Source organism: Anastrepha ludens, chromosome X (assembly GCF_028408465.1).
Source record: "Anastrepha ludens isolate Willacy chromosome X, idAnaLude1.1, whole genome shotgun sequence".
Taxonomy (NCBI): Eukaryota; Metazoa; Arthropoda; class Insecta; order Diptera; family Tephritidae; genus Anastrepha; species Anastrepha ludens.
Genome location: NC_071503.1, coordinates 40,283,149 through 40,310,977, shown reverse-complemented (window position 1 = coordinate 40,310,977; position 27,829 = coordinate 40,283,149).

The window sequence follows — 27,829 nt, the reverse complement described above, 5'->3', positions numbered from 1 at the left end:
TCGGTTGCTAATGTGTTAGACCAATCGGTAATATTGACAATAAAGACACCTTTAATTTGGGTCATGTCTTTAAAAAACGGAGAAAATTAAAACGTCGTCAGCGTAAATTATATGGCTACATACGGATTTGACGATATTAAGTAGCTTACCTGATGAAAGGCTATGATGAAAAGAGTTGCCGAGAAATGAGATCCTTGTGGTATGTCATTGTGTGGGGGAATGTGGTGGAGTTGTGATTGTTCACACATACACAGTATTTTCGCTTTGAAAGATAGTATCCGTAAGGCGCAGTGTTCAAACTAGAGCAATGGATCGACAACACCCAAATCCGGTTGATATGCGAATCGGGTGGAACTTCTCCATCCTTTTTGTTTGGCATATCACATGATCCTATGGGAGAAAATTGTGACACATGAAGATATAGGTCTAAAATTTTGGACAGAGAAATTGGATTTATTGGGTTTTGGGATAAGGATGACAGTGGCATTTTTCCAATATTGAGAAAATACGATTTGGTCTAGGATACTATTATAGAGAGTTGTGAGCCTAGATTTCAATGTATGGACAGGTTTTTCAGGAGGGGATATGATATTTTGTCTGAACCGGGTGTTTTTCCAGTCAAATTGGAAATTTTAAAGTCTATCTCTTCTGTTGTTATTTATGATTCAATTAATGTAGCCTCCGGGCACGGTGTGGGATTGTGATACGAATCAGAAATGAACTGTTTCTGGAGAAAAGTGAAATTAGTGAGGAAGTAAGATCTGGGAGAATTATTTGACCATATAGAAGCAAAGTTTTCCGCAATGTCTTAGAGAGTGTAGATTGGTCCTTGGGCAGAGTGAATAAAGTCGATCCTATTCCGTTTCCATACTCCCAATACCGCTTTTATTATGCTAGCTGTAAGTTTTATGCTAGCTGTAAGTTTTTAAAGTAATGATTTTTTGCAGGCTTTAACTCTCTAGCAAAGTTTGCATTAGCTTTTCTTACTTAATTAAATTCCCCTTTTGTTCTATTGTGTTTAAGCCTGGCCCAAAGAGATTGTTTTATATTTCTTACAACAGCTAGCGAATTTGTTTGTTGAATGGAAGTTTAGTGTCATATTGTGGTATCACTGTGTGGGCACTCGACGGCACTATCGGTTTTATTGTACAATATTCTGCATTTAAATTTTCGGATATGGTTTTTCAACTTGCTAAGGTGGTAACTAGAGAAAAGTGTTTGAGCCAGTAAGCTTTTTCCGTGAAATACTTTAATCTCGGTTCATGGTATATAAGTTAGGGGTGGTGACGTTAGTTATAAATTCGCTATTGTGAATATCGTCTTACGTGTTGGAAGAGTTTATGGGCTATGGATGCTGAAGAAAGCGCAATATATACATGGGTGAAGGAACTGTGGGTGGACAAGTGGGTTGGAGATCAATCACTGAGGACAATAAGTTTTTTTGATAGTAGAAAGCCTCCAATTGTTTAACCCCTGTTATTTAAGCCAGTAGATCCCCAAAGTGAGTTCCATGCATTGCAATCACCAACAATAATTGTGGGTGTGAAGAGTGTATTTGTAATGTGTATAAGTTCAGCTACACTAAATATTTGATGAGGAGGAATGTAAAAGGTGGCTACCGATAGCTAGAAGCCTATGTCAATTTCAAAGGCAATGATGGAAATATTAGAGGAGGAGGCTTGTGGATTATAGATTTTTTTCCCAAAAGGACCTTGTTTAGTTGATTGATTTTGAGGAAGGTTGTGAAAGTAACCAATATATTCGTGAGAAGTGAATGCAGTTTTGTTTGCTGGGAGATGAGTTTCCTGTGGTGTAATAATGTGTGGTGAAAATTGGTTAATGAGTAAATTTAGATAAATGTAGTTGTTGAATATATATATATTGTGTATTGGAAAAGTCTTTTCGTATTTCTAATCAAACTTCAACTCATTTTCTTTTTATATTGATAATAAACTTTATTAAACCAAATATGTACCATTACTACCTTTTGCCATTTTTCTTTTAGAGACATTATTCCATCAGTGTAAAGCGTTTGTGGTTTCTCGGCGAAAAACTGCGACAAGTAATTTTCACAGGCTTCTCTTGAAGCCAACTTTACTCCATTAAGGGAGTTCTGCATTGACCGCACATTATTGTCGTATTTGATCCACTTTTCGTCTCCTGTTACCATTCGCTTCAGAAATGGTTCGATTTCATTTTGTTTCAGCAAAGAATCGCAGATGTTAATTCGGTCCATTAAATTTTCATAGACAATTCATGTGGTACCCAAACATCGAGCTTCTTTTTGTAACAACCTTTTTTAAATGGTTCAAAACCGTTTGATGATGAATGTTTAGTGCCTTGGCGATGTCATGGCAGCTTATGTGACGGTCGTGGTCAATCTTTTCCATAATTTCATCGACTTTTTCAACGATAGATCGACCGGAGCGAGGTGCATCTTTCACATCGAAATTTCCAGAACGGAAGCGAGCGAACCATTGTTGTGCTACACGAACTGATACAGCATCGTCTCCGTAAACTACACAAATTTCATTAGTGGCTTGCATGGCATACTTCCCCTTTTTATACAAAAATTTCGAAATATAGCAAATTTCTTCATTATTTTCACTCATTTTTGAACAGCTATAACTTTTTTTCAACTTCTCGGAATTTAATTTTTTTTTGGTTAAATGAAGCTTAAAACGTCACCTTTCTAACACCATACTATACGACACAATGTGATTGGTAGCATTGGGGATAGATGACTCCAACGACATCTATTGACAAAATACGAAAAGACTCTTTCGACTACTGTGTATGTTTGTTGTTGTGTGTAATTTGTTGTTTCGTTTTCTTTTGCTTTACTGTTCATTTATTTTGCTATCTCTTTTGATTTTGGAAGAGAGGACAGAAAATATTGTGCTTCAGTTTGGATACTTCGCTTGATATTTAAAGTTTCTTTGCTTGTTGAATTGTTATCTATGCTGACGAAAGAGGCTAGTGAATAGTTGAATGTTGGTGATATTTGCTCTTTGTTAATATTACAAAAAGAGGATATTTTTTATCTTTTTATGGTTACTATTATTGTAATAATAGCGGCCGCCGTAGCCGAATGGGTTGGTGCGTGATTACCCTTCGGAATTCACAGAGAGGTCGTTGGTTCGAATCTCGGTGAAAGCAAAATTAATAAAAACATTTTTCTAATAGCGGTCGCCCCTCGGCAGGCAATGGCAAACCTTCGAGTGTATTTCTGCCATGAAAAAGCTCCTCATAAAAATATCTGCCGTGCGGAGTCGGCTTGAAACTGTAGGTCCCTCCATTTGTGGAACAACATCAAGACGCACACCACAAATAGGAGGAGGAGCTCGGCCAAACACCTAACAGAAGTGTACGCGCCAATTATTTATTTTTTTTTTATTGTAAATAATTTGCACGAATTTCGGGCATGGTTTATTTGAGAATGGGTTGTCAGTAGGGCAGTTTTAGCTTCGTTTACCAGTATCTCTACTGGATGTATTCTAGCGATAACTAGCGCCGCTTCTTCCGAAACAGTTTTAAAGGCGAAACAGACTCGAAGCGCACATAAACTATACGCTGCCTTTATACCGCGGAAATAAGAAGAATGTTGCGTAGTCATGTGCCAGACAGGAGCACAGTATAATATTTGGTTCTTCACCACGCCTGCAAGAAGTTGGCGCCGCCGTTGCTTTGGCCCGGTTGCGTTTAGCATTATTCGCGATAATGCTGCTACAGTTGCTGATTTTGGTCGTATACTCCGGGTGTGCTTTAAAAGATAACCTCCTGTCTATCATTATTTCTATATATTTAACTGCTGGTAATGTCGTGATGCTGTAATTGCCAACTTTTATGGTTGCCACTTCTACATTTTTCCGGCTCGATGTGAGACGGCGTCCGTTTTTTGCTCGGCGAGTTGAAGGCCGTTTTGCACCAGCCATGAATTAACGGACGCTATGGTATGATTAGCTTTTTCGCAGATGTCGCTTAGTTTCTTAGCCTTATAACGACTGTGATGTCGTCCGCAAGCCCGATAATGTTGGCACCATTGGGTATATTGAGGCGCAGAACACCATCGTGCAAGATGTTCCAGAGCAGTGGTCCAAGCACAGAACCTTGAGGGACCCCGCTTGAAACCTTGTAACTCTTTCTGCCTACTGCTGTGTCGTAATCCAGTACGCGTTCTTCGAAATAGCTTCGTATCATTGCTCGCAGCTAAGGGGATACTCCGATATTGTCCAGAGCGTCCAAGGTTTTGGCCCAATTTGCGGTGTCAAATCGGTCTGAAGCTAGACGGTTCCTTTGGAGGCTTGCCTGGTTTGAGCAGTCCCAAATCGATGGAAACGTTCCCTCCGCGATGCATGTATTAAACAATTGTACGAAGTTTGATGATCCCTGGGCAAAGGCCAGTTTAAGTACCTAGTTAGACACCTCGTCTGGCCCAAGAGACTTATTATTTTCGAGTCTTTTCACAGCTTGAAAAACCTTGTCTGCTGAGATTCTTGGAAACTGACGTGCGATTGGACTCGGGGTTAAAGAAACCAATTTCCTTTCTTTGGGAAAAAATGTGTGTACCACTTCATTCAAGAAGATCGGGCATTTGGGTATGGATTCCTTAAAGGACTTCCGCTTCTTGGTCACCACCTTGTATGCCGTCCCCAAGGATTGTTTTCAGCATCAGTGCAAGGCTCATGGAATCTTTTACGCTTGCTTCCCTTTATTGCTTTCTTAGGTTTATGTCGCACAGCTTTGTACGTTTCTCTAGCTTCTAGGAAGTTAGGTTTACCTCTTGTCCGTTAGAAGCGTTTTCTAGCCTTGATGCATTCTTTCCTGAAAGAATGAACACTCTCGTTCCACCAATAAACAGGAACGTGTTTGTTTGTTGTCATCTTGCGTGACACCCGCAATGGGTGCCGTTGCACAATTTTGGGTTATGGGATGGAAGAGCACATGTGTCGCTCTGTTATTAAAGCGATTTTTTTTTTCTGAGGATAAATTTTTTTTTCCGTTGAATACATGTCGACATAAAGAATTTTGCCTCGAGACTGTGGAATGGGGGTCGACTGAATCTGTGTTTTTGTTGGATGTCTATCGTATTTCTGTGCACAACAACCTGAACATTTTCTTGCGAACTGTTCAATTTTCGCATGCACTCTTCGGAAGTAGAATTTGCGTAAGTTTTGGGCTTTATCTTCATGGCAATTTCTATGAGTTCGCTGATGTTCTTGGATAATAATTTGTTCCATTTCAGTTTCTGATGTGACCACCTTAAGTAGAGTTTGAGTACAACGAATCTTAATATTACTAAAGTGCAATGGGCCGCCATTCACTTCTGAGTGGCCAGGACGAGCACAAATTCGGTGTCGGATTTGTTGTGGGAGAGAGACTGCGTCGCCAAGTACTGTCGTTCACTCCGGAGGACGAGCGTCTCGCAATAATCCGCACCAAAGCCCGTTTTTTAACACCTCGCTAATTTGCGCCCACGCCCTGATGAAAGAGAAGGACGATGCGACCAAAGATTCTTTCTATGAGCGCCTGGAACGCTCCTATGTGCGCTGCCCTCCACACGACATAAAAATCGCGCTTGGCGATTACAACCTCAGGGTGGGCAAAGAGAGAACTTTTGGTCTTACAGTCGGAAAATTCAGCCTACACAATGAAACATCCGGTAAAGGACAAACGCTGATCGACTTCGCCGGGGCCCGAGACATAGTAGTCTGCAGCACCAGATTCCACCACAAAAAGATACACCAAGCTACCTGGCTGTCTCCTGATCGAAAAACGCGAAACCAGATCGATCATGTTGTGATAGATGGAAGACACGCTTCTACTGTATTATATGTAAGTACGATCCGTGGACCCAACATCGACTCGGATCATTACCTCGTTGCATCCAAGCTACGCACACGCCTCTGTGCAGCGAAAAACGTACATCTAACTACGCAAAGAATATTTAACAACGAAAAACTGCAATCATAACAGACAGCCAGAAGATTCGCTACTCGACTCTCACTCCTGCTCTCAGAGACTGTTTTTTTTTTTTTTTTTTGTCGGAACAACTAGCAAGTGCAGCACTCAGACATTAATTGAGTCCATTGTGCTACACTTGATTCCCTCTTAATTTTCTTTAAATCTACCCGATCTCCGAAGAAATCTGAGTAGATCTTGTGGTGCCAAGGAGCCAAGATGGTCGCTTCTTAACACATCAGTGCCAAAGACCTCAAACCTGATTCGAGCGAAGGCGGGGCAGACACACAGGAAGTGGTCCGCCGTCTCATCCTCCTCTTCACAAGCTGGGCAGAGTACATTGTCTGAGATGCCCAACCTTTCCATGTGCTTTGCCCACAGGCCCGTCATCAGTCCAACCAGCCGTCTACACTCCCCTCTGCCTAATGACAGAAGGGTTTGCGACAGTGCATCGATATATAGAGGATTTCAGATTCAGAAATTCTTCGTTATAACTATAGAGCTTTTTTATATGAAAAACTTCGTAAAAGCGAGGTTTTTTCAAGGGACTTAAAGAAAAATTCGTTATGTTGAGTTTTTCGTTATAACGAAGGTCGTTACATCGAGCTTTCAATTTTCTCATATCATTCAGTATTCCTGGCATGGATTCGACCAGTTTTTTGTGTGTTAAAGACCTATTTTCACCCACTCTCACCCCTTGCATCTTCTAGGACTTTCTTGTTCCTAATAAAAAGCTTTTTCAGTTGGTTTTTCAAATGAGCCCACAGATATTCAATTACATTAATGTCTGGAGAATGTTGAGGTGTTTGAAGTACTTTGCGGCAGCTGTACATAAGCCATAGACGGACATGAGGTGCCTTATGCTTGGGATCGTAGTCATGATAGCACTGGAAATTGTCCTTAATTCCCACCTTTCTAGCACTTTGGATCAAATTTTCTTTCATAATTGTTAGGTATTGCTTGTAGTCTATATTGCCGTTAGATAGGTAGGTGAGATGGTTGAAGTGCCGGTCTGGCACTCCTCAAGTAGCAATAAAGCGCCGTTTTGATACCATTATGAGACTTCCAACAGGCAGATATCTACAGCCAGCCAAAGCTGTTGATATAATGGAGGAGGTTGATTGGATTTAGCTGCCAAACCCGGACATTTACAGAGAAAACGCTCTACAGTATTTTTCACTGAAAGGTCCCTACACCTTCTGCAATGGGGGTTAAATGTAACCCTAGCTTTTCCGCATGTGTGCCGATCGTCCACCCAGAGCGGTTGATATAATGGAGGAGGTTGATTGGATTTAGGTTGGCGCACGGCCCCAGGCTGTCGAAGAAAGGAGCGCCGAGAGACCTTAGTCGTCTAGATGCCAAACCCGGACATTTACAGAGAAAATGCTCTACAATCTCCTTCTCTGAAAGGTCCCCACAGCTTCTGCAATGGGGGTTAGATGGTAACCCTAGCTTTTCCGCGTGTGTGCCGATCGTCCAATGACCGGTAAACACATCTACGAGTTTGGAAATTGAATGGCGAGGAATCTAAGGACTTTCTGAATCCCTTATATATCGTATTGGGGCCAAAGGGTTTTCGAAATAGCACATGAAGAAATGGAGCTCCATCTTTTAATATTTATTATTTTATGTTATAAATATTTATTTATTTTATCTATTTAAAACAATTTATACAATAATAAATTACAGTACAAATTATACTTGTGTAAGCGACACCAGCCACGAGGCTTTCAGTCGTCTACATAAATTTTATTTTTTTATTTTTTTTTATTATAGCTCAGTAACATTAAAAAGTAAAATAAACAGAGTTAATATAGAAACAAATTACAAAAGTTGAGCCAATAAAATTAGATAAGATTTAAGATATTATTGTCCTTGAAGAATATTATTAGAGCTAGGTGTTCATAATGCTGTGTTTAAGTTAATGTTGTTAAAGCACTGATATTCGATTGTCTTCGGGAATTGAGTGATCAGGTGTTGTACTGTGCTCAGTCTGCCGGATCGGCTTTTCCTAGTCAGTAGGTGAGAGTGGGTAAATATCGTATGCCAAGCCCTAATCGAACGCAAGGCTTTAGGCGTTTGCAGACAAATTTGTAGAATAGCATGGTGACAGTCTTTTTGGGTTTAAATTGTGGTAATGATGACTTTGCGTTTTCCCATCATCTAGTTCTTCAATTCTTTTTCTTTTAATGGAGTGGTAGATATCAGCTCTGCTAAAACACTTAAGCATTAGTGCCAGGGTTTTAACAACTCTTTTAGCAGTTTCATTGTCAATTTTATTTCCTGTAATTCCAGCATGCCCGGGGACCCACATGATCTTAATTTTGTTGCATGTAGTAATCAGTGATTTCCTAATGAATGTGATAGTTCTATTTGAATTGCCTGGAAATTTCATTGCTGTGATACATGATTTGCTGTCAGTACATATAATAAATTTGCCCTTTTTTCTTTGCGTATTTGACGGCTAGTTCGATCGCTAAAGCTTCAGCCGTGAAGATCGAGCACATAGGATGCTTCTCTATCCTTGTCCTCTATCTCTATCATTGTGTTATTGTGTCTCCGTTTTTGTTGGTGACAGCCAAGGAAGTGTATTCAGAGGTTTTAGATCCATCAGTGGAAATAAAATTCCATCCTGAAGCATTGTAATGAGCAAAAGTCTCTAGGAATTCTGATTGAAAAATTAAGTTTGGCGTATTTTGCTTAGACCGGCTGAGTAAGGCGTCTTCGAATGATTTCGCGTTGATGTGAAAAGGGGGAAAAGTTTCAATAACGCTTTTCTCTCGAAAAAGCGTTATAAAAGATTCCTCGGCGAAAGCGATAGCTCTTTTTAAAGTTGAGTTTATCGTGAGATTACATTATTGAAAGCGTTAACCAGGGTTGTGTTGGTGGTATCGAAATATTTTGCCAAAATACGTGATGTTGAATCAATAACTCTGTCAGGGATACTCGGCAAGCCGCTTTCTGCTAATTAGCACTTTATTCGAGAGGTAGGGAAAGTTCTAATGCTCCGACGAATTGCGGCATGATAAGGAACTGTGATTTTGCATATTTAAGATGTTCTACAGTGTCCGTGGGTTGGTAAGGCGTAGTCAATTTTTGATAACAGGAGTGCTCTGACGACATTAACAGTGTAGTTGGGTGTATATAGCTATGTTTGCTAGATAGGTATTTGATGATGTTTAATCTAGTTGCTAAGGAGCTTCTAATATAGTTACAGTATGACTTAAACGCATACTTATATATACATATATAATTGGCGCCTTTACACTTTCTGGGTGTTTGGCCGAGCTCCTCTATTTGTGGTGTGCGCCTTGATGTTGTTCCACAAATGGAGGGACCTATAGTTTCAAGCAGACTCCGAACGGCAGATATTTTTATGAGGAGCTTTTTCATGGCAGAAATACACTCGGAGGTTTGCCATTGCCTGTCGAGGGGCGACCGCTATTAGAAAAAACTTTTTCTTAATTTGGTATTTCACCGAGATTCGAACCTACGTTCTCTCTATGAATTCCGAATAGTAGTCACGCACCAACCCATTCGGCTACGGCGGCCGCCGTAGATTAGAATCTATTATTAATCCTAGCGATTATAGGGTTTCCTTTGTTTGAATTTATAGATATATCGCATGGACTTTTCTTTCGGCATGTGTGTAAAAGGTGAGTTTTCTCAAGAGAAAGTCGTACGCCAGAGGTTATCGACCAAGGCGAAATATCATAAAGGATATCTTTAAAAATATTTTTGACAGTTTGGGTGTCGTTGAGCTTCGAATATACATATGACAATGTCATCGGCGTAATTTTGGTGCTCGATATTTTTGTATTTAGATAGAAGGAAACTTAATTCATCAAAGGCGATGATAAAGAGTAATGCTGAAAGTGGTAAACCTTGAGGAGTGCCGTTGGATAGATTGTGAATGGATGAGTGTGAGCCATTGACGGTGACTAAGAGTTTCCTGTTAGTAAGGAAGGATTTTATGAAGTTTAACACTTTTTGGACCAACTTTTCATCGTAATACCTGTTTCGAAGTCTAATGATAACAAATATATGTGGTTTTTAGAAGATAGGGCGTTGGTTATTAAATTGTCAAGGGTTAGTAAGGCATCGATCGTACCATGCCCCTTTTTGTATGCAACCTGACGAGAGCTAATAAGATTATTTCTTTTGGCATACCATGCAAGACGGTTGCTGATAATCTTTTCTAGGATTTTTCCAAAACAGCTTAGAAGGGAGATTGGTCGGTAGCTATTGGGATCCTTCCTGGGCATAAGTTTTGGCACTATGTTGGTTGCTTTCCAAAACTGTGGAAAGATACCAGTGGTCGAAAATTTTGTTATACAGCTCTATTAATCGTACCTTCATTGAGGCTGGAAGATTTTGTGTTAGTGGGTAGGAGATTTTATCTAATCCGGATGCTTTCCCTCTTCCCGAGCGGATTGCGAATTCAAATTCTGAAAGTGCTATTTGGTATTCTTTTGATTTTGTCGATAAAGGGGTTCATACGTTCTCGCTGTAATGTCACGTAATATCAAAGTCTTACTCTTTCTAAATTCAGTACTGAAGTTCTCATCGACACTGTTGGAAAAGTGATTAGCAAAAAAGCGGTGCTAAAAAGCCCAGACGGGGTGTTTAATTGAGAAGTAAGAGTATTTTTAGATCCTCCGGACAGGATCTTTATGTCATGCCAGATTTTTTTTCGGGGAGAAAAAGGGATTGATGTTGGCTGTAAATTTTTTGAAGCGTTCCCGCTTTGATGCTTTAGCCTGACGTCGAAAAAGAGCATTTAGTCTTTTGTAAGCGACTAAGTTTTCACGTGTTTGGCATCGTTTATATTGGTACCATGATAATTGCTTTTTTGATCTAAGAAATGGGGTGTGAGGTTTGTTGAACCAAATATAAAATTTCAGTAGTTAAGAAGTTTTGTAAGGGTGGTATGGAGGCGCATATTATATTCAACTTTAAATTAAGATTGACTTCAATACCAATAGCTGATATACTAGATTATATGGCGATCCTTTTAAAAGGTAAGCTTTTCTTGATCAGAATAGCATCACCTTGCTGACTTGAAATTATGTTTGGGAGGTTATGAAATATGCTGACATAGGCTTTGAAGTGGAGTGTTACTCGCTAAATGGGTTTCATTTAGTTTGTTACTTTAGTTTGTACATTTTCTTATTTAGTTTATTGTGTAGTTAATCGTCATCAGAAGACATACCTGGGTAAACTTCTGTTGACATTACATTATCGTCAGTGTGTTGAGAAGTGTTATTACAACTTGAGCTTATTGGATTAGTGTTGTTGTTATTCGAGGATAGAGGTATTTGGCGCTGAGTTTAACCTGGAGTCGAAGAGTGTGTTGTTGAGTAGTAGTTCGGTTCTTGTTAACGGGGCTGAGACGTACTGATAGAGTGCGAGTAAGGCTTGTGATTTTGAGTAGCTGATTCGTTGATTAATGTGGTGAATGTGTTAATGTAAGTTTGAGTGTTAATATTACAGAGTTCTTGAGTATTGAGAGAGATAAAGGAATTTTATGTATTGAATGTCACTTGGAGCTGAGTTATCTCAAGTTTTGAGAGATGTAAATAAATTTGATGAATTAGGAACGGAATGAAAGCCAATTGGAACTGAGTTATCTTGAGTATTGAAAGAGATAAAGGAATTTGATGAATTAGAAACTGGATGAATGTCACTTGGAGCTAAGTTATCTTCAGTATTGAGAGATGTAAATGAGTTTGATGAATTAGAAACGGATTGAATGTCACTTGGAGCTGAGTTATAAGATTGCAATTGTTGCAGGCTGCTTTACCTTTACAATGTTTGATAGTATGCCCCCGAAGTTGGCAATTTTTGCAGCGCATGGAGTTGGGAATGTATTGTCTAATGTTAACCTTGCGCCAGGTAATGTCGAGTTGCTTAGGTAAATTGTATGAGTCGAACATTAGCAGCACAACTCCGGTTGTGGTTAATTGGTTATTTTCATTTTTTCTTTGAAACTTATATGCTGCGACTACGCCTTGTGAACTAAGCTCATTCACTATTTCAGTTTCGCTGACGTTAGATAAGAAAAGGGCGAATACTGTGCGTTTGGTGCAGTTTAGGGTTTCGTGGTATTTGGCTTTAATATTACAAATTCCAGGGAGATGTTTTAAAGCAATGAAGCGTTCAGCTATTTTCTTATTCTTTACTAGTAACAAAATTTTGCCATCCCGAAGCTCACTCACTGTATTGATTTCAGTGTTTACTGCACATATGGCCTTGTGTATAGCAAAGCCGAAAAATTGTAATATAAGTTTATTTTGTTCAGCCGATTCAATGGTGATATGTTTGGGGTCATTTGTATTTCGTTTAACTGAAGGTAAATTGGAAAATTCAAAGAGGTCAGAGATTTCCATTTTTTGTGGGTTTTTGTTTAGGCTTTCGCCTTTTTCCTTTTTAACTCTCGAACTATCGGCTAGCAAGGCAAACCGATTAGTATAAGATTCACAAGGGGGGGAGGCCCTAGGGCCATTGTTGCACAGTAATTAACACAATTGAATTTAGTTTGTAACTTGTTCCACTTGGAAAATAACTTAGTTAACCTCCTATGAAATCACGTTGTCAAAAACACGTGGGTAAGAATGCTGAGAGAACACAGAATAAGATCAAAAGATAGCCGCTCGAATTGAGTGACAGTCGAAGACTGTCCTGAGAAATAATTTGTGCAGTTCCCCTTTAACAACTGTCAGGGGGATGCCGATGACCGGGTAGGAGGTCTCTGACATAGGTCCCTCTATGTTCCTATGTCCTGGAACCCAGATCAGAGAAATGTTACCTGCACACCCAAAAGATTTGATCTCCTTACAGGAGTTTACTATTTCGTTCTGAACCATGGCGTCGTCAGAGCCTTAATCGCGGCTTGACTATCGGAGAAAATGTTAATATCTCTCTCTCGCTCCCGCGTTCCCTAAGCATTTCTGATTTAGAGAAAAGCACCACCCTCAAACTCTAGTTTGCGGATAGAGAGATCTGTTCGAAGTTCGGAGAAATACGGTGCTAACTGCCCTAAAACGCTACCATGTTCCTTGAGAGATTACCTCCAGAGGCCGAACTCTCTAACCTGATTGCATTTGAGCTGCGATGTGAATGACGGAAAAGTCGATGGGAAGTAAGTGTAAAAGGATATTCAGGGCAGCACTGGAGCAAACTTTCCTTGCTCCGGTGATGCCAATGCATGCAGTCCTTTGCACCCTCCCCAGTTTAGTGTTATTATAGCCTTTCCGAAGAGCTCGCCAAACTAGGTATCCACACGTAAAAATTGGTAAAACCACTGCGTTGTAAATCCACAGCACGACCTGTGGCTTGAGTCCTCATTTTTTACCGAACATAGATTTCCAGGAGTAGAAGGCAATACTGTCCTTCTCTGGGAAGTCGAAAGGGTGGAGGTTAATATTTTCTGCTAAATAACACCAACTGATGTTATTAGAAGCACCTTCTATATCTATAAAGCCCGCCAAAGTGAATTGTTTGCCTTCCAGAGATTTTTTCACAGCCGCTACGACCTCGCTTAAGGCTGATTCCGTGGATTTCCCTTTCAGGTAATCGTGTTGCGCTGGAGATAATTTGGATTCGATGTGCTCTCGGATATGATAATCAATCAATCTCTCAAACGCTTTTAGAATAAATCAGGTAAGTCTTATAGGCATAAGGTCCTTTGCCGAGTCGTGACCCATCCGCCCTGCCTTGGGTATGAAAACAACCCTCGTTTTCTTCTAGTTGGCGGAAACGTGATTAAGAGCGACTCACGTCAAGCAGATTTCTTGCAGGACAGGAACCACAGAGGTACTTGTTTTCTGAAGCATCACAGGCAAGATATCGCCAGAACCAGGAGATATAAAAGGAGAAAAACTATTTGTTGCCCACGTGATTCTGTCAACTGACGGGATAGATAACAGGGAAACATCGAGTAGCCCTACCTGTCGACAATGTCAAGTGGGGTAATAGAATTTTCCGGAAAGTGATTATTCACCAGGATAGTCAAAGATTTTTCTGCAGATTCAGCCCACTCCCCGACCTCCCTTTTTACAAGATTTCTGCAGGAGTGGTCTCTCGAAAGGATCTTGCTTAGCCTGGCAGATTCCTTCATGAATTCAATGGACTCGCAGTACTTCTTCCAGGAATTACATATTTAATGCCTTTTTTGTATTCATTCAAAATTACATGGCAATTTTTAAAGTTTTTAGTTTGGTAGTATTCGTTAAAAACCTTCCTAACCTTCTTTTTCAAGTCGGTGAGCGTCTTGCTCCACCAGGGAGGAAAGTCTTTCTTGCTAAAAGATACTGGATAAGCCACTTTGAAGGCCGTCTAATAGGATCGCTGCAAGTGTTCCGCCTGCTTGTCTAGTTGATCAGTGGATGAGTAAGAAAAATTTCACCTGTTCAATTTATTTTTGAAAACCCTATTGAACAGAGACCAGTCGGTTCTTTTAGGGTTTCTGTGAGGAGATATGGTGTCCCGTGCGAAACTGATTTCGAAAAGGATCAACCTGTAATTCGAAAAGGGATTTCTCTGAGAAACCTTCCAACTATCAACCCTAATGGCAGGTGAATTAGTCGAGAGAGTGATATTAAGAACCTGCTTCCAACCTTTTGATGTTTCCGATGCTGGAAATATAAACGTGGAGGTTTTGTTTTTGTTCCAAATAAGGAGATTTCGACTTACAATGAAATCAGAAAGAGACTCACCTCCATCATGCCGATGAGGATGGCCTCTTTATTAAACGAAGGTGAGTCCACCCAACGCCCCACTTCCTCAGGAGGTGCTGCAGTTTATGCTTCTTTTCATTGAGTACCTTCAGGTCCTGTTTAAATACCGGACGTAAGATTGTTCATCTGACCTAAATATGTTAATCTTGCTTTCATCTGCAAAGCCCTCAAATTTGGATTTCTCTTAATTTGTTGCACTATCCACCGTTCATTGGCATCCGATAACAGTTTTGGTCGTCCCGATTTCTTCTTATTTTCCACGGATTTTGTTTCCTTTAAACGTTTTATCACGACGTTTCCCATCTAACGGGGTCTATCCCCTATTACTGCGGTTTCCCGAACGGTTTTACCCTTTCCATGATGACTACTAATTATATTTCTAACTTCAATGAGTTTTGTCCACGCTGTCTACCCATGTTTATAATTTGGACTTTTATTCAACAAAACACGGCTGAAATTTTATTTTAATTTACAACGTTTGCTTCTTTCTTTGCACTGTTCTACCAAGAGCAAATTAATTGTGGGATTCCCCGTTTTAAAGTGCCAAACAATGGCAATAATGCCAGATGTCCGACTTCTTTTTTCACACCAATTTTGCGAATGCTACATGATAAAGTTTGTATAACAAGGGTACTATATACACACATGCATGTACATATAAACGCACACACAGGACTCTCACTTTATTGCCCTAAATTCGTATGTAATCCAAAGCTAAAATTTTATGCTTAGCAACTACAAGAACAAATTACATTAAGGGGTCTACTGGTATAGAATTTCAAAAAATAGATTTTTTGTTTTTTCGATATTTCGAAAGTATATGTAGTATCTTAAGAATATACTGTGAAAGTTTCATGCGGAAATTCCCAATATTATAGCTTGTACAGCCCATTAACTAGGTAGAGCGCGGTTCGTGCGCTCCTGTACCTCAAACTTTAAACTCATGTATTTATGTCGACTTTTTTTGGCGTGGTGTTGTCAAAAAACAAAAACCTATTCAACCAAACCGTCTGAAATTTTAATATGTTGTACACAACATCAAAGGCTATCGCCCGTACTAGAATCATATTATTATTTCAATTATTTGGTTTTTTTTTATTAAAAAACTCAAAAAAAAAACCGATTTTCAGAGTGTCAAATTCAAAACCGCGCCATTTCGTCAAACTTTTTTTATTCTTGTACGGAACATAGCTACAGTCATACTGATTAATAATGATTTTGGTTTTTGTGTTTCAGATAAATAGAAGAGTTTAAATAGACAACACCGTCCAGGTGCAATTTTTCGGAGGGTCAACTTCAAATTTTTTTTTTCCACTTTTGTATGTAAAAGAAGTTAAATAAAAAGCCTAAAAAATTTAAATAATGTTTTTCATTTTTTTATTCTATTATTTTTATTCTAAAAAAAATCCTGAAAAAACCCAAATTTTTCGAGCTCTAGACTACCGGGACCCCTTAGTAAGCGCAGCCGTAGCGACCATGATTATTTTAATCGCGGCGGCACAGAACAAATATCGTGAAGAACAAAAAAAACATTATTACACTGTAGTGGATGTCTGGTAGACCCGCTTCGGTTAACACGATTTTAGTTGGAAATGTAGAAAAGGCGTAAATGCTTCTTCTTCTTGCTGTGTGGTAAGATGCTTGAATTAGTGCGAGTTGTGTTTTAGCGCAGTGTCCATAAATTTCAAGGCCAAAGTCAATTTTAGATAACATCAGTGCTTTTACAATGTTAATTTGAGTTGAAATATGGATATGACAATGTTTTGACTACTTTATAATATTAAGTCTAGTGAGTAAGCTTATTCTAAGATATTTACAATAGCCTTTGTAAGTGAGTTTTTTATCAATAATTATACTCTTAATGCGTTAGTATGTGGAATTTGTGTATTAGCAAGGAAGAAGTTAGGTTAGTTCTTTTCATCCAAATGTGGAAGCCTGCGCTTTTATTTGCGGAAATTTCGGTTGCTAATGTGTTAGACCAATCGGTAATATTGACAATAAAGACACCTTTAATTTGGGTCATGTCTTTAAAAAACGGAGAAAATTAAAACGTCGTCAGCGTAAATTATATGGCTACATACGGATTTGACGATATTAAGTAGCTTAGCTGATGAAAGGCTATGATGAAAAGAGTTGCCGAGAAATGAGATCCTTGTGGTATGTCATTGTGTGGGGGAATGTGGTGGAGTTGTGATTGTTCACACATACACAGTATTTTCGCTTTGAAAGATAGTATCCGTAAGGCGCAGTGTTCAAACTAGAGCAATGGATCGACAACACCCAAATCCGGTTGATATGCGAATCGGGTGGAACTTCTCCATCCTTTTTGTTTGGCATATCACATGATCCTATGGGAGAAAATTGTGACACATGAAGATATAGGTCTAAAATTTTGGACAGAGAAATTGGATTTATTGGGTTTTGGGATAAGGATGACAGTGGCATTTTTCCAATATTGAGAAAATACGATTTGGTCTAGGATACTATTATAGAGAGTTGTGAGCCTAGATTTCAATGTATGGACAGGTTTTTCAGGAGGGGATATGATATTTTGTCTGAACCGGGTGTTTTTCCAGTCAAATTGGAAATTTTAAAGTCTATCTCTTCTGTTGTTATTTATGATTCAATTAATGTAGCCTCCGGGCACGGTGTGGGATTGTGATACGAATCAGAAATGAACTGTTTCTGGAGAAAAGTGAAATTAGTGAGGAAGTAAGATCTGGGAGAATTATTTGACCATATAGAAGCAAAGTTTTCCGCAATGTCTTAGAGAGTGTAGATTGGTCCTTGGGCAGAGTGAATAAAGTCGATCCTATTCCGTTTCCATACTCCCAATACCGCTTTTATTATGCTAGCTGTAAGTTTTATGCTAGCTGTAAGTTTTTAAAGTAATGATTTTTTGCAGGCTTTAACTCTCTAGCAAAGTTTGCATTAGCTTTTCTTACTTAATTAAATTCCCCTTTTGTTCTATTGTGTTTAAGCCTGGCCCAAAGAGATTGTTTTATATTTCTTACAACAGCTAGCGAATTTGTTTGTTGAATGGAAGTTTAGTGTCATATTGTGGTATCACTGTGTGGGCACTCGACGGCACTATCGGTTTTATTGTACAATATTCTGCATTTAAATTTTCGGATATGGTTTTTCAATTTGCTAAGGTGGTAACTAGAGAAAAGTGTTTGAGCCAGTAAGCTTTTTCCGTGAAATACTTTAATCTCGGTTCATGGTATATAAGTTAGGGGTGGTGACGTTAGTTATAAATTCGCTATTGTGAATATCGTCTTACGTGTTGGAAGAGTTTATGGGCTATGGATGCTGAAGAAAGCACAATATATACATGGGTGAAAGAACTGTGGACAATATATACATGGGTGAAAGAACTGTGGACAAGTGGGTTGGAGATCAATCACTGAGGACAATAAGTTTTTTTGATAGTAGAAAGCCTCCAATTGTTTAACCCCTGTTATTTAAGCCAGTAGATCCCCAAAGTGAGTTCCATGCATTGCAATCACCAACAATAATTGTGGGTGTGAAGAGTGTATTTGTAATGTGTATAAGTTCAGCTACACTAAATATTTGATGAGGAGGAATGTAAAAGGTGGCTACCGATAGCTAGAAGCCTATGTCAATTTCAAAGGCAATGATGGAAATATTAGAGGAGGAGGCTTGTGGATTATAGATTTTTTTCCCAAAAGGGCCTTGTTTAGTTGATTGATTTTGAGGAAGGTTGTGAAAGTAACCAATATATTCGTGAGAAGTGAATGCAGTTTTGTTTGCTGGGAGATGAGTTTCCTGTGGTGTAATAATGTGTGGTGAAAATTGGTTAATGAGTAAATTTAGATAAATGTAGTTGTTGAATATATATATATTGTGTATTGGAAAAGTCTTTTCGTATTTCTAATCAAACTTCAACTCATTTTCTTTTTATATTGATAATAAACTTTATTAAACCAAATATGTACCATTACTACCTTTTGCCATTTTTCTTTTAGAGACATTATTCCATCAGTGTAAAGCGTTTGTGGTTTCTCGGCGAAAAACTGCGACAAGTAATTTCCACAGGCTTCTCTTGAAGCCAACTTTACTCCATTAAGGGAGTTCTGCATTGACCGCACATTATTGTCGTATTTGATCCACTTTTCGTCTCCTGTTACCATTCGCTTCAGAAATGGTTCGATTTCATTTTGTTTCAGCAAAGAATCGCAGATGTTAATTCGGTCCATTAAATTTTCATAGACAATTCATGTGGTACCCAAACATCGAGCTTCTTTTTGTAACAACCATTTTTAAATGGTTCAAAACCGTTTGATGATGAATGTTTAGTGCCTTGGCGATGTCATGGCAGCTTATGTGACGGTCGTGGTCAATCTTTTCCATAATTTCATCGACTTTTTCAACGATAGATCGACCGGAGCGAGGTGCATCTTTCACATCGAAATTTCCAGAACGGAAGCGAGCGAACCATTGTTGTGCTACACGAACTGATACAGCATCGTCTCCGTAAACTACACAAATTTCATTAGTGGCTTGCATGGCATACTTCCCCTTTTTATACAAAAATTTCGAAATATAGCAAATTTCTTCATTATTTTCACTCATTTTTGAACAGCTATAACTTTTTTTCAACTTCTCGGAATTTAATTTTTTTTTGGTTAAATGAAGCTTAAAACGTCACCTTTCTAACACCATACTATACGACACAATGTGATTGGTAGCATTGGGGATAGATGACTCCAACGACATCTATTGACAAAATACGAAAAGACTCTTTCGACTACTGTGTATGTTTGTTGTTGTGTGTAATTTGTTGTTTCGTTTTCTTTTGCTTTACTGTTCATTTATTTTGCTATCTCTTTTGATTTTGGAAGAGAGGACAGAAAATATTGTGCTTCAGTTTGGATACTTCGCTTGATATTTAAGGTTTCTTTGCTTGTTGAATTGTTATCTATGCTGACGAAAGAGGCTAGTGAATAGTTGAATGTTGGTGATATTTGCTCTTTGTTAATATTACAAAAAGAGGATATTTTTTATCTTTTTATGGTTACTATTATTGTAATAATAGCGGCCGCCGTAGCCGAATGGGTTGGTGCGTTATTACCCTTCGGAATTCACAGAGAGGTCGTTGGTTCGAATCTCGGTGAAAGCAAAATTAATAAAAACATTTTTCTAATAGCGGTCGCCCCTCGGCAGGCAATGGCAAACCTTCGAGTGTATTTCTGCCATGAAAAAGCTCCTCATAAAAATATCTGCCGTGCGGAGTCGGCTTGAAACTGTAGGTCCCTCCATTTGTGGAACAACATCAAGACGCACACCACAAATAGGAGGAGGAGCTCGGCCAAACACCTAACAGAAGTGTACGCGCCAATTATTTATTTTTTTTTTATTGTAAATAATTTGCACGAATTTCGGGCATGGTTTATTTGAGAATGGGTTGTCAGTAGGGCAGTTTTAGCTTCGTTTACCAGTATCTCTACTGGATGTATTCTAGCGATAACTAGCGCCGCTTCTTCCGAAACAGTTTTAAAGGCGAAACAGACTCGAAGCGCACATAAACTATACGCTGCCTTTATACCGCGGAAATAAGAAGAATGTTGCGTAGTCATGTGCCAGACAGGAGCACAGTATAATATTTGGTTCTTCACCACGCCTGCAAGAAGTTGGCGCCGCCGTTGCTTTGGCCCGGTTGCGTTTAGCATTATTCGCGATAATGCTGCTACAGTTGCTGATTTTGGTCGTATACTCCGGGTGTGCTTTAAAAGATAACCTCCTGTCTATCATTATTTCTATATATTTTACTGCTGGTAATGTCGTGATGCTGTAATTGCCAACTTTTATGGTTGCCACTTCTACATTTTTCCGGCTCGATGTGAGACGGCGTCCGTTTTTTGCTCGGCGAGTTGAAGGCCGTTTTGCACCAGCCATGAATTAACGGACGCTATGGTATGATTAGCTTTTTCGCAGATGTCGCTTAGTTTCTTAGCCTTATAACGACTGTGATGTCGTCCGCAAGCCCGATAATGTTGGCACCATTGGGTATATTGAGGCGCAGAACACCATCGTGCAAGATGTTCCAGAGCAGTGGTCCAAGCACAGAACCTTGAGGGACCCCGCTTGAAACCTTGTAACTCTTTCTGCCTACTGCTGTGTCGTAATCCAGTACGCGTTCTTCGAAATAGCTTCGTATCATTGCTCGCAGCTAAGGGGATACTCCGATATTGTCCAGAGCGTCCAAGGTTTTGGCCCAATTTGCGGTGTCAAATCGGTCTGAAGCTAGACGGTTCCTTTGGAGGCTTGCCTGGTTTGAGCAGTCCCAAATCGATGGAAACGTTCCCTCCGCGATGCATGTATTAAACAATTGTACGAAGTTTGATGATCCCTGGGCAAAGGCCAGTTTAAGTACCTAGTTAGACACCTCGTCTGGCCCAAGAGACTTATTATTTTCGAGTCTTTTCACAGCTTGAAAAACCTTGTCTGCTGAGATTCTTGGAAACTGACGTGCGATTGGACTCGGGGTTAAAGAAACCAATTTCCTTTCTTTGGGAAAAAATGTGTGTACCACTTCATTCAAGAAGATCGGGCATTTGGGTATGGATTCCTTAAAGGACTTCCGCTTCTTGGTCACCACCTTGTATGCCGTCCCCAAGGATTGTTTTCAGCATCAGTGCAAGGCTCATGGAATCTTTTACGCTTGCTTCCCTTTATTGCTTTCTTAGGTTTATGTCGCACAGCTTTGTACGTTTCTCTAGCTTCTAGGAAGTTAGGTTTACCTCTTGTCCGTTAGAAGCGTTTTCTAGCCTTGATGCATTCTTTCCTGAAAGAATGAACACTCTCGTTCCACCAATAAACAGGAACGTGTTTGTTTGTTGTCATCTTGCGTGACACCCGCAATGGGTGCCGTTGCACAATTTTGGGTTATGGGATGGAAGAGCACATGTGTCGCTCTGTTATTAAAGCGATTTTTTTTTCTGAGGATACATTTTTTTTCCGTTGAATACATGTCGACATAAAGAATTTTGCCTCGAGACTGTGGAATGGGGGTCGACTGAATCTGTGCTTTTGTTGGATGTCTATCGTATTTCTGTGCACAACAACCTGAACATTTTCTTGCGAACTGTTCAATTTTCGCATGCACTCTTCGGAAGTAGAATTTGCGTAAGGTTTGGGCTTTATCTTCATGGCAATTTCTATGAGTTCGCTGATGTTCTTGGATAATAATTTGTTCCATTTCAGTTTCTGATGTGACCACCTTAAGTAGAGTTTGAGTACAACGAATCTTAATATTACTAAAGTGCAATGGGCCGCCATTCACTTCTGAGTGGCCAGGACGAGCGCAAATTCGGTGTCGGATTTGTTGTGGGAGAGAGACTGCGTCGCCAAGTACTGTCGTTCACTCCGGAGGACGAGCGTCTCGCAATAATCCACACCAAAGCCCGTTTTTTAACACCTCGCTAATTTGCGCCCACGCCCTGATGAAAGAGAAGGACGATGCGACCAAAGATTCTTTCTATGAGCGCCTGGAACGCTCCTATGTGCGCTGCCCTCCACACGACATAAAAATCGCGCTTGGCGATTACAATCTCAGGGTGGGCAAAGAGAGAACTTTTGGTCTTACAGTCGGAAAATTCAGCCTACACAATGAAACATCCGGTAAAGGACAAACGCTGATCGACTTCGCCGGGGCCCGAGACATAGTAGTCTGCAGCACCAGATTCCACCACAAAAAGATACACCAAGCTACCTGGCTGTCTCCTGATCGAAAAACGCGAAACCAGATCGATCATGTTGTGATAGATGGAAGACACGCTTCTACTGTATTATATGTAAGTACGATCCGTGGACCCAACATCGACTCGGATCATTACCTCGTTGCATCCAAGCTACGCACACGCCTCTGTGCAGCGAAAAACGTACATCTAACTACGCAAAGAATATTTAACAACGAAAAACTGCAATCATAACAGACAGCCAGAAGATTCGCTACTCGACTCTCACTCCTGCTCTCAGAGACTGTTTTTTTTTTTTTTTTTTGTCGGAACAACTAGCAAGTGCAGCACTCAGACATTAATTGAGTCCATTGTGCTACACTTGATTCCCTCTTAATTTTCTTTAAATCTACCCGATCTCTGAAGAAATCTGAGTAGATCTTGTGGTGCCAAGGAGCCAAGATGGTCGCTTCTTAACACATCAGTGCCAAAGACCTCAAACCTGATTCGAGCGAAGGCGGGGCAGACACACAGGAAGTGGTCCGCCGTCTCATCCTCCTCTTCACAAGCTGGGCAGAGTACATTGTCTGAGGTGCCCAACCTTTCCATGTGCTTTGCCCACAGGCCCGCCATCAGTCCAACCAGCCGTCTACACTCCCCTCTGCCTAATGACAGAAGGGTTTGCGACAGTCGATCGGACATGACAGGTAACATCAGTTTAGTCCATCTGCAGCCTCTCACAGCCTGCCAAGCTCGCTTGTGGGTGGTAGTTACCCATTTGCTAACCGTGGCCGTGAGGGGAGTGGCAAAGCGGGCTCTGGGCCAAAGAAGTTGGCCTCAGAGCCCATCTTAGCTAAGGAGTCAGAGGTCTCGTTACCCACGATACCCACGTGTCCCGGGACCCATGTGGTTGGAGGGCTGTCTTAGGCCATAAGCGCAGGCAGCTTGGCTGTCGCTGCAGATACATATAGATCTGCCTCTCCATCGTTTGTCCACAACAAAGTTCATCGCTTCTTGAACTGCATACACCTCCGCTTGAAACACAGATGCATGCATTCCAAGAGCAAAGTGCAATTTTGTCCCGCTGGATTCCACGTAGACCCATAGAGCCGGAGCCATGCTCGGTCTTGGAACCATCCGTAAAAATGCGAAAACAGTGTTTGCCGGGCTCATTTTCTGAGTCTCCCCACAACTGAGCCTCTGGTAGCACTACACTGTATCTCTTTTCAAGTACGACTCTTGATGGCATGTAGTCAAGGGGCATAGAGAGAATCGTTGGATCGATTTCCATGCCTTCTCTGTGTTCCAATGCCGGACAAGGGCCGTACCAGTTCCCACTGTGTTTCAGTCTGCAGATGGCCTTCAAGGCCTATCCTTGGATGAAAGCATCAAGTGGTGGTAAACCAATCAGAGCATCTAGTCCCGGGCCTGAAGTAGTCGGAAAAACTCCGGTACAACAGATGGCCACAGTACGTTGTAGTCTCGATAAGGTCCTCCTGATTCCCACTAGGGATAGTCTGCTCATCCAGACCACTGATGCATAGGTGATGATGGGTCTTATCATAGCCGTGTAGATCCATAGGACCTTGCTAGGAGAGAGACCCCACGTTTTCCCAAAGACACCTTTGCACTGCCAGAAAGCTGTCAGTGCTTTGGATGCCTTTGTTTCAACGTGTGATTTCCATAGGAGCTTACTATCGAGGATTACTCCAAGATATTTAATTTCCTTAGATAGCTGGATTGTGACTCCTTTTAGCTTTGGCAGAACGAGTCCATCAAGCTTCCTCTTTCTGGTAAAGAGGACAATACCAGTCTTGGCGGGATTTGCCGATAGCCCATTCGCACAGCACCAAGTGTCAATCCGATCCTGCAGATGTTCATAAGCGAAGGGCCTGTTACCAAACAAGCAACATCGTCCGCGTATGCTTGTGCGTAGACTCCCGAATCGTTTAAGGTGGTGAGCAGAGGATCGATTACCATGCACCAGAGCAATGGAGACAGCACACCGCCTTGGGCGCAGCCTCTATTAACCTCAGATGACACCAGCAGATCTTCCTCTGCTCGCACCAAAACGATTCTTTGGGCCAGCATCGAACGAATCCAATTTAGTAGCACCCGGTCTACGCCGTGCCTACTAGCAGAGTTACACATACTATCAAAAGTGGCATTATCAAACGCCCCCTCTATGTCTAAAAAGATGCCCATAGCGTAGTCCCTCCTGTCGTTGGCCAGCTCTACCCTAGCAACAAGGTTTTGCAGTGCCGACTCGCAGGATTTTCCACTCTGATAGGCATGCTGAAATAGAGACAGAGGGTGAGCCTTCAGCGACTTCTGACGTGTGCGCAGTTCCACTAATCGTTCGAGACTTTTCAGCATGAAAGAGGTCATGCTGATGGGTCTAAAGCTTTTGAGGCTGGTGTAGTCGTCTTTTCCAACCTTTGGGATGAAAGCGACCCTCACCATACTCCGAGAGCGTGCTATGTAAGCCAGTGCCAGGCATGCCGAGAAGATTTTCTTCAGGGGTGCTGTCACGAACTCTGCACCCTCCTTCAGCATGGCAGGATATGTGCCATCTGGTCCGGGCGACTTGTAGCCGCCAAAAGATTTGATGGCAAATCGAATGGCGGCCTCATTCACCACAGATCTGGCAACGAACCAGTCATGCCGAGAAGGTGTAACAGCTCGGACAACTGCCTCTATCAATAAGGGCTGTTGCCGGCTGATGCTTATCTGATTACCAGGAAAGTGAGATTCCACCAGCAAGCTGAGTGTCTCACTTTTCCGCTCCGTGAAGGAGCCATCAGATTTTCTAAGTGACCCCAGCTTTGCAGTTGAGTCCCTTTTCAGGATCCTAACCAATTTCGCCGTGTAATTCAGAGATTCAATACCGCTGCATAATTCCCTAAATGAGGCTCTTTTCGATTCCCGAATGAGCCTCTTGTAGTTCTTCTGAACATCACAGTATCGCTCCCAGCCCTCTGCAAGGTTAGTCTTGAGGGCCCAGTTTAGAAGTTTTCTCGACTCACGCCTCAACATCTGGAGCTCTCGATTCCACCAAGGAAAGGGAGTCTGGTCAGAATTGCTCAAGACCTGTCACAGTGGGATGGGATGATACTATAAGACCGGTCCTAGGTCTACTAGAACTCCTGTCATATAACAACGTGGCCCTTTTCAGAGCACTTAAGCCACAGAGACGGCCCCTGAAGACCCAGGGCTCTTGCACTGCTGTTATGTGGGGTAATGTGTGCAGCTGGGAAAGCCTTCTACTTAATAGTGCAGTAGCGGCTTTGGAATGCTGCAAGTTAATTTGCGTCACCGTCAAGGGACGGTAGCTACAGGAATCGTCCGAGCCAATCATTTGGGAAAGACATGGAAGCTGACCGTCCCAAAGAAGAGACTCGGACGGTTGCCGTACTGTGAGCCCATGACATCAACACTAGCCTCGTCCACTCGCACTACAAGAGCAGCCCCTTCCTTCCTTTCCCGGGTTTTGCTCTTGGTGTACGAGACGACTCGCCAAAGCCTCGTGTTAATGCCCGGATTCTGGGCACGTAGACAGGATACGACATCCGCCGTAGACATGGATCCGGAATCCAGCAGATGGCCTTCCTGAGGGGTACACTCTCCTCGCTGTAGACTTCGAAGCAAGTGGTCCCCATGGGGGGCACGTTATTGACCACGGTCCTGATCCACTCAAAGTTGACCCGAGACGCGCACGTCACCTTTATGGTGCCGTCTATTGTCTCATAGCCCTTCGCGTTGGTTTCCGGACCGGAGGCAATAACTCGACACATCGGCTGACTTTTGCAGTATTTGATTTCTGTATCCGTCAGCTGATGGTCAGGCCCCAGTTTTCCAATCACAGCCATAGCCAGCTTGGATGTGCTTGGGCGAAGGTCCAGCTCCCGATCCTCCACTGATGAAGATTTCGCCGGGCAGACAACTGTGCTGGATATTTTGTCGAGGCGCCGATAGGGACGTGGCTCAGCAGAACCTTTTCCCGCCACATTGACTGGCGCCAAGACCGCGCTCGTACCTTGGGGGGTCGTGGCTCGGCCATTGGCGGCAACCGCAGGGCAGGGAGGTGTGCTGCTTTCAGCCACCGCCTGTCTCCGCTTACCTCGAGAGCGAGACAACTTGGGAGTGCCTGAGCCCAACGAATTTGGTATCCCCACAAAACCAATACGGCTTTGCAAGATGACGTTGCTCAACACCAGCAGCGCCGTCAGAATTGGGAAGAACCTCTCCGAGCCGTTTGTTAGTTCTGCCTTTTCCAAACTGGATAAAGAGGCAAAGCGAATGGGTCTGGTTGTGAACGAGGACAAAACGAAGTACTTCCTATCATCAAACAAACAGTCGGCGCACTCGCGTATTGGCACCCACGTCACTGTAGACAGTTGTGATTTCGAGGTTGTAAAATACTTATTTAGGAACCCCCATTAACACCTATAACAATGTCAGCGTAGAAATCCGACGTAGAATCTCTCTTGCCAACAAGTGCTATTTGGACTAAGTAGGTAATTGAGTAGTAAAGAGGACGAACAAAACTAACACTCTACAAGACTCTCATCATGCCCGCATAATGTATGGCGCGGAAGCGTGGACGATGACCACATCCGATGAAGCGACGCCTGAAGTGTTTGGGAGAAAGATTCTGCGTAAGATTTTTGGACCTTTGCACATTGGCAACGGCGAATATTGCAGGCGATAGAACGATGAGCTGTATGAGCTTTACGATGACATAGACATGGCGCAGCCAATAAAGATCCAGCGGCTACGTTGGCTGGGTCATGTCGTCCGAATGGATACAAACGCTCCGGCTTTGAAAGTATTCGATGCGGTACCAGCTGGTTGTAGCAGAGGAAGGCCTCCTCTGCGTTGGAAAGATCAGGAGGCGAAGGACTTGGCTTCACTTGGTGGGACCAATTGGAGCCGGTTAGCACGAGAAAGAATCGACTGGAGCGCTTTGCTAAACTCGGCCTAAATCGCGTAAGCGGTTATCGCGCCGATTAAGAAAAACACGAAAGTGTAATGGGGATATCTCATAAATTTTGCCCATCAGTCTTTCTTTGGTGTACAGTCCGTTGACGAGTGCTGGGTCGAGGTAGCGTTTAAAATGATGTTTTTAGTAAGAATAACTTTGTTTTGTAACAGTGTGCCTGTAAAAGCTTGGAAATGGTAGCTGGAACGCATAGCTGTCTTCGTCCCAAATCATTACGAATAGTTGGTTATTGAAAGCATTTACAATGTGTGGGCTTCAGTGGTGGAAATAAGAAGGTGAGATGAACTATAATCACTATGGTCTGTAGTAGTAAGAGTATTAAATCAGTCTGTGGCGATCTGGATAGCGCGTCTGCTACGACGTTGTTCTACACGGCTTATACTTCATCTCGTAGTTGTATTCTTCGAGGATGCACTTTTACCCTTTCA